Source organism: Oncorhynchus masou, chromosome 6 (assembly GCF_036934945.1).
Source record: "Oncorhynchus masou masou isolate Uvic2021 chromosome 6, UVic_Omas_1.1, whole genome shotgun sequence".
Taxonomy (NCBI): Eukaryota; Metazoa; Chordata; class Actinopteri; order Salmoniformes; family Salmonidae; genus Oncorhynchus; species Oncorhynchus masou.
The window spans coordinates 3,022,161-3,035,240 of record NC_088217.1 but is presented as its reverse complement, the minus strand read 5'-3'; the positions used below and the strand labels follow the sequence as shown (position 1 = coordinate 3,035,240).

Genomic DNA, 13,080 nt, shown 5'->3' with positions numbered 1-13,080 from the left:
AGGCGAGGGCTTTGTGGGGTCTGTTTGTGTTTGTGAACAGAGCCCCAGGACCAGCTGGCTGAGGGGACTCTTCTCTAGGTTCATCTCTCTGTAGGCGAGGGCTTTGTGGGGTCTGTTTGTGTTTGTGAACAGAGCCCCAGGACCAGCTGGCTGAGGGGACTCTTCTCCAGGTTCATCTCTCTGTAGGCGAGGGCTCTGTGGGGTCTGTTTGTGTTTGTGAACAGAGTCTCAGGACCAGCTGGCTGAGGGGACTCTTCTCTAGGTTCATCTCTCTGTAGGCGAGGGCTCTGTGGGCATTGTTTGTGTTTGTGAACAGAGCCCCAGGACCAGCTGGCTGAGGGGACTCTTCTCTAGGTTCATCTCTCTGTAGGCGAGGGCTTTGTGGTGGAATGTGTGGGCATCACTTTTAGGTGGCTGTAGAATTGAACAGCTCTTGTCTGGATGTAGATAACTAGCAGGGACAGTCTTAATTCTGCTCTGCATTGTTTGGGGTTTTGCCTTGTACACAAATTATATTTTTGTAGAATTCTGCATGGAGAGTCTCAATTCAGTGTTTGTCAATTCATTCAGTGAATTCTTGGTTGGTGAGTGGACCCCAGACCTCACAAGCATAGAGGGCAATGGGTTCGATAACTGATTGAAGTACTGACCAATGCTGACCACAACTGACCAATGCTGACCAATACTGAACTACTACAGCCTGCAGGTGTGTTCTGTTCAGGTCCAGAGTTGAGACAGCCCGTGGGTTCACAGAGTACTGTTTTAATTAAGAGAAACGTGAGGGAGATCAGCTGTTATATTGAGAGTAACGTGAGGGAGATCAACTGTTATATTGAGAGTAACGTGAGGGAGATCAGCTGTTATATTTAGAGTAACGTGAGGGAGATCAGCTGTTATATTTAGAGTAACGTGAGGGAGATCAGCTGTTATATTTAGAGTAACGTGAGGGAGATCAGCTGTTATATTGAGAGTAACGTGAGGGAGATCAGCTGTTATATTTAGAGTAACGTGAGGGAGATCAGCTGTTATATTTAGAGTAACGTGAGGGAGATCAGCTGTTATATTTAGAGTAACGTGAGGGAGATCAGCTGTTATATTGAGGGTAACGTGAGGGAGATCAGCTGTTATATTTAGAGTAACGTGAGGGAGATCAGCTGTTATATTGAGAGTAACGTGAGGGAGATCAGCTGTTATATTTAGAGTAACGTGAGGGAGATCAGCTGTTATATTTAGAGAAACGTGAGGGAGATCAGCTGCTATATTTAGAGTAACGTGAGGGAGATCATCTGTTATATTTAGAGTAACGTGAGGGAGATCAGCTGTTATATTTAGAGTAACGTGAGGGAGATCAGCTGTTATATTTAGAGTAACGTGAGGGAGATCAGCTGTTATATTTAGAGTAACGTGAGGGAGATCAGCTGTTATATTTAGAGTAACGTGAGGGAGATCAGCTGTTATATTTAGAGTAACGTGAGGGAGATCAGCTGTTATATTTAGAGTAACGTGAGGGAGATCAGCTGTTATATTGAGAGTAACTGAGGGAGATCAGCTGTTATATTGAGGGTAACGTGAGGGAGATCAGCTGTTATATTTAGAGTAACGTGAGGGAGATCAGCTGTTATATTTAGAGTAACGTGAGGGAGATCAGCTGTTATATTTAGAGTAACGTGAGGGAGATCAGCTGTTATATTGAGAGTAACTGAGAGAGATCAGCTGTTATATTGAGAGTAACATGAGGGAGATCAGCTGTTATATTTAGAGTAACTGAGGGAGATCAGCTGTTATATTGAGGGTAACGTGAGGGAGATCAGCTGTTATATTGAGGGTAACGTGAGGGAGATCAGCTGTTATATTTAGAGTAACGTGAGGGAGATCAGCTGTTATATTTAGAGTAACTGAGGGAGATCAGCTGTTATATTTAGAGTAACGTGAGGGAGATCAGCTGTTATATTTAGAGTAACGTGAGGGAGATCAGCTGTTATATTTAGAGTAACGTGAGGGAGATCAGCTGCTATATTTAGAGTAACGTAAGGGAGATCAGCTGTTATATTTAGAGTAACGTGAGGGAGATCAGCTGTTATATTTAGAGTAACTGAGGGAGATCAGCTGTTATATTTAGAGTAATGTGAGAGAGATCAGCTGTTATATTGAGAGTAACGTGAGGGAGATCAGCTGTATTTGTGTGTGTGTGTGTGTGTGTGTGTGTGTGTGTGTGTGTGTGTGTGTGTGTGTGTGTGTGTGTGTGTGTGTGTGTGTGTGTGTGTGTGTGTGTGTGTGTGTGTGTGTGTGTGTGTGTGTGTGTGTGCTGTAGTGTTTGTATATTCCCTGTTTTCGGTTACAGGTAGAACCCTTTTGGCTTACAAACAACATCCTTTCTAGAGAGGGTTCTACACGCAACCCAGAAGGTTTCTACCTGGAACCAATAAGGGTTCTACTATGGGGGCAGCCGAAGAACCCTTGAAGAACTATTTTTCTGTCGGAGTGTACAATCAAATATATCCTATCCTCTTATGACCAGGATTCTGAACACGAAACATGTCATCAGACCAGACTGTCTGCTTGATGTTTTCAGTTCGGTCATCAGGAATAATGATGTCAGTCCAGTTGTCTTTGTACAGTACGAACACGCGTCCTTAAAATAGCTTTGAACGGCTAGAGTACAACAGTATTACATAACACCCGTCTGTACTGAATCCCAAATGCCTCTCTATTCCCTTTACGAGCCCCATAAGGCTTTGTTAAAAGTAGTGCACTATATAGAGAGCCTTCTGGGATGCAGAACACTGTCATTTGTCTGAAATACTGTTGTACTCTAGCTGTTCAAAGCTATTTTAAGGACGCGTGTTCGTACTGTACAAAGAGAACTGGACTGAAATCAATGACTGAACTGAGCACATTATTACAGTTTTTCTCAGTCGCTTTGGTGCATTTTTCACATCGTCCCTGACACGTGCAAAATAACAAGCGCATTTCTCAGAACTATTTGTACAAACTGCAATATACAATAGACATGTTTCTAAAGCTAGTCAGTCACTAAAAATCCTTAGTACATCTCTCAAAAGTAAATATTCATGCCAATGATCATGTCAGTGTCATCAGAATGATAAGTCATTGAGTCATTGTTCACGAACAAGGTCGTCAAAATGTTTAGGCATGTTGTCAATGTAACTGTGTACTTATTACCTGACAGTGTTACCTGATGTAAACTTAGGCTACAGTTTGGATGACAGTTACTGTATTAGAAGTGCAGCCTTGTAATTTTTCACACACAATTTTTCAGTTTTTGATTTGTTAAAAAAGTTTGAAATATCCAATAAATGTCGCTTCACTTCATGATTGTGTCCCACTTGTTGTTGATTCTTCACAAAAAAAATACAATTTTATATCTTTATGTTTGAAGCCTGAAATGTGGCAAAAGGTCGCAAAGTTCAAGGGGGCCGAATACTTTCGCAAGGCACTGTATATCTCTGTATATCTATATCTCTCTCTATACATATATGTCTTTGTATATCTATATCTTTGTATATCTATATCTCTGTATATCTATATATCTATATCTCTGGATATCTATATCTTTGTATATCTATATCTCTGTATATTTATATATCTATACCTCTGTATATCTCTATATATTTATGTATTTGTATATCTATATCTCTGGATATCTATATCTCTCTCTATATATATGTCTTTGTATATCTATATCTTTGTATATCTATATCTTTGTATATATATATCTCTGTATATCTATATCTCTCTCTCTATATATATGTATTTGTATATCTTTGTATATCTATATCTCTGTATATCTATATATCTATATCTCTGTATATCTCTGTATATCTATATCTTTGTATATCTATACCTCTGTATATATCTCTATATATATATCTCTGTATATCTATATATCTATATCTCTGTATATCTCTGTATATCTATATCTATGTATATCTATATCTCTGTATATCTATATCTCTGTATATCTATCTATATATATATCTATGTATTTGTATATCTATATCTATGTATATCTATATCTCTGTATATCTATATATATCTATATCTCTGTATATCTATATCTCTCTATATATATCTTTGTATATCTATATCTTTGTATATCTATGTCTCTGTATATACATATCTCTATATATCTATGTCTTTGTATATCTATATCTCTGTATATCTATATATATCTATATCTCTGTAATTATTTGCCTCCTACTTCATTGTATTTCCAAGCCACTGTAAAGCAGAGTAGAATGCTCAGTCGGGCATCAATCCAAAACAAATGTTCAAAACAATATTGTCACGAAACATGCAACCCATGAATAGCTTTGAGAAAACCAATGTTCTCCAGCTCTTTCTCCGTGGAGATATTTGTAGGGGGTGGCAGCTATTTTTAGACTGGAAGAGGTGAATAAGGAAAAGCCTCCTCTCTCTCTCTCTCTCTCTCTCTCTGTGTGTGTGTGGGATGAGAGGAGGAGAGGAAGAGAGAGATTGATGATGTGAGCAAGGGGAGGGGGAGAGGGGCGGAAAACAGCAGCAGAGTAGTGGGAAGAGGAGAGCTGCCATGTGAGCAGGGGGAGAGGGAGAGGGGAAGATCCCCACTAGTTCCTGCCAAGGCAGCAGCTACTCTTCCTGAGGTTTATTATGGATCCCCATTAGTTCCTGTCAAAGCAGCAGCTACTCTTCCTGGGGTTTATTATGGATCCCCATTAGTTCCTGCCAAGGCAGCAGCTACTCTTCTTGAGGTTTATTATGGATCCCCACTAGTTCCTGCCAAGGCAGCAGCTACTCTTCCTGGGGTTTATTATGGATCCCCACTAGTTCCTGCCAAGGCAGCAGCTACTCTTCCTGGGGTTTAATATGGATCCCCATTAGTTCCTGCCAAGGCAGCAGCTACTCTTCCTGGGGTTTATTATGGATCCTCATTAGTTCTGTATATCTATATCTCTGTGTTTCCATATCTCTGTATACTGTATCTATATCTCTGTATATCTATATCCCTATGTATTTATATATCTGTATATCTCTGTATATCTATACCTCTGTATATTACATTTACATTACATTTAAGTATATCTATATATCTATATCTCTGTAAATCTATATATATCAATATCTCCTTGTATTTATATATCTGTATATCTATACTTCTGTATATCTCTATATATTTATGTATTTGTATATCTATATCTCTGTATATCTATATCTCTGTATCTATATCTCTATATATATGTCTTTGTATATCTATATCTTTGTATATCTATATCTCTGTATAAGTATATCTTTATATATCTATGTCTTTGTATATCTATATCTATGTATATCTATATATATCTATATCTCTGTACATCTATATCTCTATACATCTATGTATTTTTATATCTATATCTCTGTATATCTATATCTCTATATATCTATGTCTTTGTATATCTATATCTCTCTATATCTATATCTCTGTATATCTATATCTCTGTATATCTATATCTCTATATATCTATATATATCTATATCTCTGTAATTATTTGCCTCCTACTTCATTGTATTTCCAAGCCACTGTAAAGCAGAGTAGAATGCTCAGTCGGGCATCAATCCAAAACAAATGTTCAAAACAATATTGTCACGAAACATGCAACCCATGAATAGCTTTGAGAAAACCAATGTTCTCCAGCTCTTTCTCCGTGGAGATATTTGTAGGGGGTGGCGGCTATTTTTAGACTGGAAGAGGTGAATAAGGAAAAGCCTCCTCTCTCTCTCTCTCTCTCTCTCTCTCTCTCTCTCTGTGTGTGGGATGAGAGGAGGAGAGGAGAGAGATTGATGTGTGTGGGGCGGAAAACAGCAGCAGGTAGTGGGAAGAGGAGAGCTGCCATGTGAGCAGAGGAGAGGGAGAGGGGAAGAGTTCCTGCCAAGGCAGCAGACTCTTCCTGAGGTTTATTATGGTGAGTTCCTGCCAAGGGCAGCTACTCTTCCTGGGGTTTATTATGGAGTTCCTGCCAAGGGCAGCTACTCTTCCTGGGGTTTATTATGGATCCCCACTAGTTCCTGCCAAGGCAGCAGCTACTCTTCCTGGGGTTTATTATGGATCCCCAAGTTCCTGCCAAGGAGCAGCTCCTCTTCCTGGGGTTTATTATGGATCCCCATTAGTTCCTGAGCAGACTCTTCCTGGGGTTTATTATGGATCCCCATTAGTTCCTTCCAAGGCAGCAGCTACTCTTCCTGGGGTTTATTATGGATCCCCATTAAGATCCTTCCTGGGGTTTATTATGGATCCCCATTAGTTCCTGCCAAGGCAGCAGCTACTCTTCCTGAGGTTTATTATGGATCCCCAATAGTTCCTGCCAAGGCAGCAGCTACTCTTCCTGGGGTTTATTATGGATCCCCACTAGTTCCTGCCAAGGCAGCAGCTACTCTTCCTGGGGTTTATTATGGATCCCCACTAGTTCCTGCCAAGGCAGCAGCTACTCTTCCTGGGGTTTATTATGGATCCCCATTAGTTCCTGCCAAGGCAGCAGCTCCTCTTCCTGGGGTTTATTATGGATCCCCATTAGTTCCTGCCAAGGCAGCAGCTACTCTTCCTGGGGTTTATTATGGATCCCCATTAGTTCCTTCCAAGGCAGCAGCTACTCTTCCTGGGGTTTATTATGGATCCCCATTAGTTTCCTTCCCAAGGCAGCAGCTACTCTTCCTGGGGTTTATTATGGATCCCCATTAGTTCCTGCCAAGGCTACTCTTCCAGCAGCTCCTCTTCCTGGGGTTTATTATGGATCCCCATTAGTTCCTGCCAAGGCAGCAGCTACTCTTCCTGGGGTTTATTATGGATCCCCATTAGTTCCTGCCAAGGCAGCAGCTACTCTTCCTGGGGTTTATTATGGATCCCCACTAGTTCCTGCCAAGGCAGCAGCTACTCTTCCTGGGGTTTATTATGGATCCCCGTTAGTTCCTGCCAAGGCAGCAGCTACTCTTCCTGGGGTTTATTATGGATCCCCACTAGTTCCTGCCAAGGCAGCAGCTACTCTTCCTGGGGTTTATTATGGATCCCCGTTAGTTCCTGCCAAGGCAGCAGCTACTCTTCCTGGGGTTTATTATGGATCCCCATTAGTTCCTGCCAAGGCAGCAGCTACTCTTCCTGGGGTTTATTATGGATCCCCACTAGTTAAAAAAAAGTTCCTGCCAAGGCAGCAGATCTTCCTGTTTATTATCTAGTTTAGGCCAGACTCTTCCTAATGTGTTATATTCTCCTACAGTAATTCCACATTTCAAAAAAGTACTCTTCCTGGGGTTTAAAAATGTTTCCTATTAAATTGTACTCTTCCTGGGGAGAATATGCATGTCCTAGTTTGCTACTCTTCCTGGGGTTTATTATGGGTCCTGCCAAGGCAGCAGCTCCAGGCAGTCCTAGACTCTTCCTGGGGTATGTCATTTTAGGTCCTGCCAAGGCTACTCTTCCAGGCTAGTTAAAAAAAATGATCTTGTATTATCTTTTAGATTAATGGTTATATTCTCCTACAGTAATTCCACATTTCAAAAAAGTAAAAAATGTTTCTATTAAATTTTATGCATGTCCTTGCTTCTGGTCCTGAGCTACAGGCAGATTTGGGTATGTCATTTTAGGTGCTACAGGCAGTTAGATTTGGGTATGTCATTTTAGGTCCTGAGCTACAGGCAGTTAGATGTGGGTATGTCATTTTAGGTCCTGAGCTACAGGTAGTTAGATTTGTGTCAGGATTTGGCCAGGGTTGTTCCGGGTTTTGGTCAGTAGATGCCCCCATTGTGCTTTTTGTCCTTATGTTTTTCCCTTGATCCCCATTAATTATTTGCACCTGTGCCTCGTTTCCTCTAATTGTATTTAAACCCTTAGTTTCCCTCAGTTCTGTGCTCTGTGTTTGTATGTTAGCACCCTGCCCTAGTGTTCTGTGTACTCTTGTCGATTCCGGGTGACGCTCTTGTGGTATTCTTTTTTTTTGTTTTTGTTTATTTTTTGTGAGTTTCTTTTGAGGCCTTTTTGTGCTTTTCCTACCACCTTTTGGATTTGCCATTTTTTGTATTTAAGGATTTTTTCTTTATTAAATACACCGTCTTAAGTACTGCTGTGTCTGCCTCATCTTCTGGGTTCTGCTGACTATTCGTGGCTCAGTTGGTTAAGTGACTGTTTCTCACTCCGGAGACCCAGGTTCGAAACCGGGTCCTGACAGATTTGGGTGTGTAATTTTAGGTCCTGAGCTACAGGCAGTTAGATTTGGGTGTGTAATTTTAGGTCCTGAGCTACAAGCAGTTAGATTTGGGTGTGTAATTTTAGGTCCTGAGCTACAAGCAGTCAGATGTGAGTATGTCATTGTAGGCAACAATTTGATCCGATCCTTAGGTGCTCCAAAGCTTTTTACTTTCGTTCTGTAATTATCTTTGTTTCATAGTACAGCTTCTTCTTCTTTTTGTTTAGTTTAGTCACATGATTTCTCCATTTTCAGAACGCATGACGATCAGCTGTGCAGCCAGATTTATTGGTCATTCTTTCTGCCTCGTCCCTCTCAACCATTTTTTCAATTCCTTATCAATCTCCTGGGATTTAAGAGGTTTTACAGTCATTTTCTTCATGGGTTCTTAATAACGAAATAATAAATGTCATAAATGAGTCAAGTGCAGCATCTGGTTGCTTCTCAATACACATAACACAAACCAGATCTTCCGTGGTTCTGGCCTTTCTAGGGAGTTTTCCTAGCCACCGTGTTTCTACACCTGCATTGCTTGCTGTTTGGGGTTTTAGGCTGGTTTTCTGTACAGCACTTTGAGATATCAGCTGATCTAAGAAGGCTTTATAAATGGATTTGATTTTAACAGAAGATATTCTTTAATTTTCAACATCGGGATCATTAGAACATCTATTGTATGATCTCTTATACACTATATTAGGCCCAGCCTGACCTCTCATACACTATATTAGGCCCAGCCTAACCTCTTATACACTATATTAGGCCCAGCCTGACCTCTCATACACTATATTAGGCCCAGCCTGACCTCTTATACACTATATTAGGCCCAGCCTGACCTCTCATACACTGTTAGGCCCAGCCTGACCTCTTATACACTATATTAGGCCCAGCCTGACCTCTCATACACTATATAAGTTCCAGCCTGACCTCTTATACACTATATAAGTTCCAGCCTGACCTCTTATACACTATATTAGGCCCAGCCTGACCTCTTATACACTATATTAGGCCCAGCCTGACCTCCTATACATTACATTAGGCCCAGCCTGACCTCTTATACACTATATTAGGCCCAGCCTTTGGAACTTTGGTTTTCCTAGAAATGGCTACTATATTATGACCACTACATCTGATGGGTGTGGATACTGCCAGCAGATTTGACCAGCATTAGTAAAGATGTGATCAATACATTTGCATTGGCAGCTGTCTGTCCCTCAGGAACATAAATACTAATACCACTCCCAGAATGGTTCATTTATTAACACTCCCAGAATGGTTCATTTATTAACACTAGAAATGGCAGAATTTATTTACCACTCCCCAGAATATTTATTGATGGTTCATTTATTACCACTCCCAGAATGGTTCATTTATTACCCACAGAATGGTTCATTTACATCCAGAATGGGTCCCAGAATGGTTCATTTATTAACCACTCCCAGAATGGTTCATTTATTACCACTCCCAGAATGGTTCATTTATTACCACTCCCAGAATGGTTCATTTATTAACTCCCAGAATGGTTCATTTATTACCACTCCCAGAATGGTTCATTTATTAATGCTCCCAGAATGGTTCATTTATTACCACTCCCAGAATGGTTCATTTATTACACTCCCAGAATGGTTCATTTATTACCACTCCCAGAATGGTTCATTTATTAATGCTCCCAGAATGGTTCATTTATTAACACTCCCAGAATGGTTCATTTATTAACACTCCCAGAATGGTTCATTTATTAATGCTCCCAGAATGGTTCATTTATTACCACTCCCAGAATGGTTCATTTATTACCACTCCCAGAATGGTTCATTTATTAATGCTCCCAGAATGGTTCATTTTTATTCCCAGAATGGTTCCACTCCCAGAATGGTTCATTTATTAACACTCCCAGAATGGTTCATTTGTAATTCCCAGAATGGTTCATTTATTGCTCCCAGAATGGTTCATTTATTAACACTCCCAGAATGGTTCATTTATTAATGCTCCCAGAATGGTTCATTTATTAACACTCCCAGAATGGTTCATTTATTAACACTCCCAGAATGGTTCATTTATTAATGCTCCCAGAATGGTTCATTTATTTATTACCACTCCCAGAATGGTTCATTTATTAACACTCCCAGAATGGTTCATTTATTAACACTCCCAGAATGGTTCATTTATTAATGCTCCCAGAATGGTTCATTTATTAACTCCCAGAATGGTTCATTTATTACCACTCCCAGAATGGTTCATTTATTATTCCCAGAATGGTTCCACTCCCAGAATGGTTCATTTATTAATGCTCCCAGAATGGTTCATTTATTAATGCTCCCAGAATGGTTCATTTATTAATGCTCCCAGAATGGTTCATTTATTAACACTCCCAGAATGGTTCATTTATTAACACTCCCAGAATGGTTCATTTATTAACACTCCCAGAATGGTTCATTTATTAACACTCCCAGAATGGTTCATTTATTAACACTCCCAGAATGGTTCATTTATTAACACTCCCAGAATGGTTCATTTATTAATGCTCCCAGAATGGTTCATTTATTAACACTCCCAGAATGGTTCATTTATTAACACTCCCAGAATGGTTCATTTATTAACACTCCCAGAATGGTTCATTTATTAACACTCCCAGAATGGTTCATTTATTAACACTCCCAGAATGGTTCATTTATTAACACTCCCAGAATGGTTCATTTATTAACACTCCCAGAATGGTTCATTTATTAACACTCCCAGAATGGTTCATTTATTACCACTCCCAGAATGGTTCATTTATTAACACTCCCAGAATGGTTCATTTATTACCACTCCCAGAATGGTTCATTTATTAATGCTCCCAGAATGGTTCATTTATTAATGCTCCCAGAATGGTTCATTTATTAACACTCCCAGAATGGTTCATTTATTACTCCCAGAATGGTTCATTTATTAACACTCCCAGAATGGTTCATTTTTACTCCCAGAATGTTCTCCCAGAATGGTTCATTTATTAACACTCCCAGAATGGTTCATTTATTAATGCTCCCAGAATGGTTCATTTATTAATGCTCCCAGAAGAATGGTGATTGCAGAATGGTTGATTTCATAAAATAACTGGTAACTGTACTCGTACTGGGACGGGGATTCTGGTACTGGGCTGGTAGGGGACATCAGGGCCGATATCAAACAGCATCTCAGAATAGGAGTGCTGAGCTAGGATCAGTTTAGCTCTTTAGGTCATAATGAATACAATGACATGGACAGAGGGGAACTGATCCTAGATCCTCTATCACTACTCGGAGGCGATTTGTGAGTACAGCCAAGTCGTCTCCATATATGGATCTGTTGGAGTCTCCTATTATATTGTCCTGAAGATACCCAATAGGATGGTAGCAGTACAGTAGTAGTTGCTAGGCAACAACGGTTCAATACCGTCCGGGTGGTGTTTTGTCATTATTCTGCAGGAGGAAAGACTCTGTAGATTCTCTATTTTAGCTGAAATATTAATGTGGAACGCTGAGACCACCTGACTGCAGATTTCTGGATTTTTCAAATCAAATCGACGTTTATTTATCACGAATACAACAGGTGTAGTAGACCTCACAGTGAAATGCTGAATACAACAGGTGTAGTAGACCTCACAGTGAAATGCTGAATACAACAGGTGTAGTAGACCTCACAGTGAAATGCTGAATACAACAGGTGTAGTAGACCTTACAGTGAAATGCTGAATACAACAGGTGTAGTAGACCTTACAGTGAAATGCTGAATACAACAGGTGTAGTAGACCTCACAGTGAAATGCTGAATACAACAGGTGTAGACCTTACAGTGAAATGCTGAATACAACAGGTGTAGTAGACCTCACAGTGAAATGCTGAATACAACAGGTGTAGTAGACCTCACAGTGAAATGCTGAATACAACAGGTGTAGTAGACCTCACAGTGAAATGCTGAATACAACAGGTGTAGTAGACCTTACAGTGATATGCTGAATACAACAGGTGTAGTAGACCTTACAGTGAAATGCTGAATACAACAGGTGTAGTAGACCTCACAGTGAAATGCTGAATACAACAGGTGTAGTAGACCTTACAGTGAAATGCTGAATACAACAGGTGTAGTAGACCTTACAGTGAAATGCTGAATACAACAGGTGTAGTAGACCTTACAGTGAAATGCTGAATACAACAGGTGTAGTAGACCTTACAGTGAAATGCTGAATACAACAGGTGTAGTAGACCTTACAGTGAAATGCTGAATACAACAGGTGTAGTAGACCTTACAGTGAAATGCTGAATACAACAGGTGTAGTAGACCTTACAGTGAAATGCTGAATACAACAGGTGTAGACCTCACAGTGAAATGCTGAATACAACAGGTGTAGACCTTACAGTGAAATGCTGAATGCAACAGGTATAGTAGACCTTACAGTGAAATGCTGAATGCAACAGGTGTAGACCTTACAGTGAAATGCTGAATACAACAGGTGTAGTAGACCTTACAGTGAAATGCTGAATACAACAGGTGTAGTAGACCTTACAGTGAAATGCTGAATACAACAGGTATAGTAGACCTTACGGTGAAATGCTGAATAAAACAGGTGTAGTAGACCTTACAGTGACATGCTGAATACAACAGGTGTAGTAGACCTTACAGTGAAATGCTGAATACAACAAGTATAGTAGACCTCACAGTGAAATGCTGAATACAACAGGTGTAGTAGACCTTACAGTAAAATGCTGAATACAGCATAAGATAAAATGCTGAATACAACAGGTAATTAAACAGCAGCTGTAGTAGACCTTACAGTGAAACAACAGGTAGTAGAGAAATGCTGAATACAACAGGTGTAATGCTGACATATGCTGAATACACAGGTGTAGTAGACC

General features: G+C 40.0%; 1 protein-coding gene across 1 annotated transcript in view; it reads left to right on the top strand.

Moving 5' to 3' along the window:
* LOC135540976 (phosphatase and actin regulator 3-like) overlaps positions 1 to 13,080 on the top strand; it is a 64,282-nt gene that overhangs the window by 23,759 nt on the left and 27,443 nt on the right. The gene's annotated exons all lie outside the window — the stretch shown is intronic.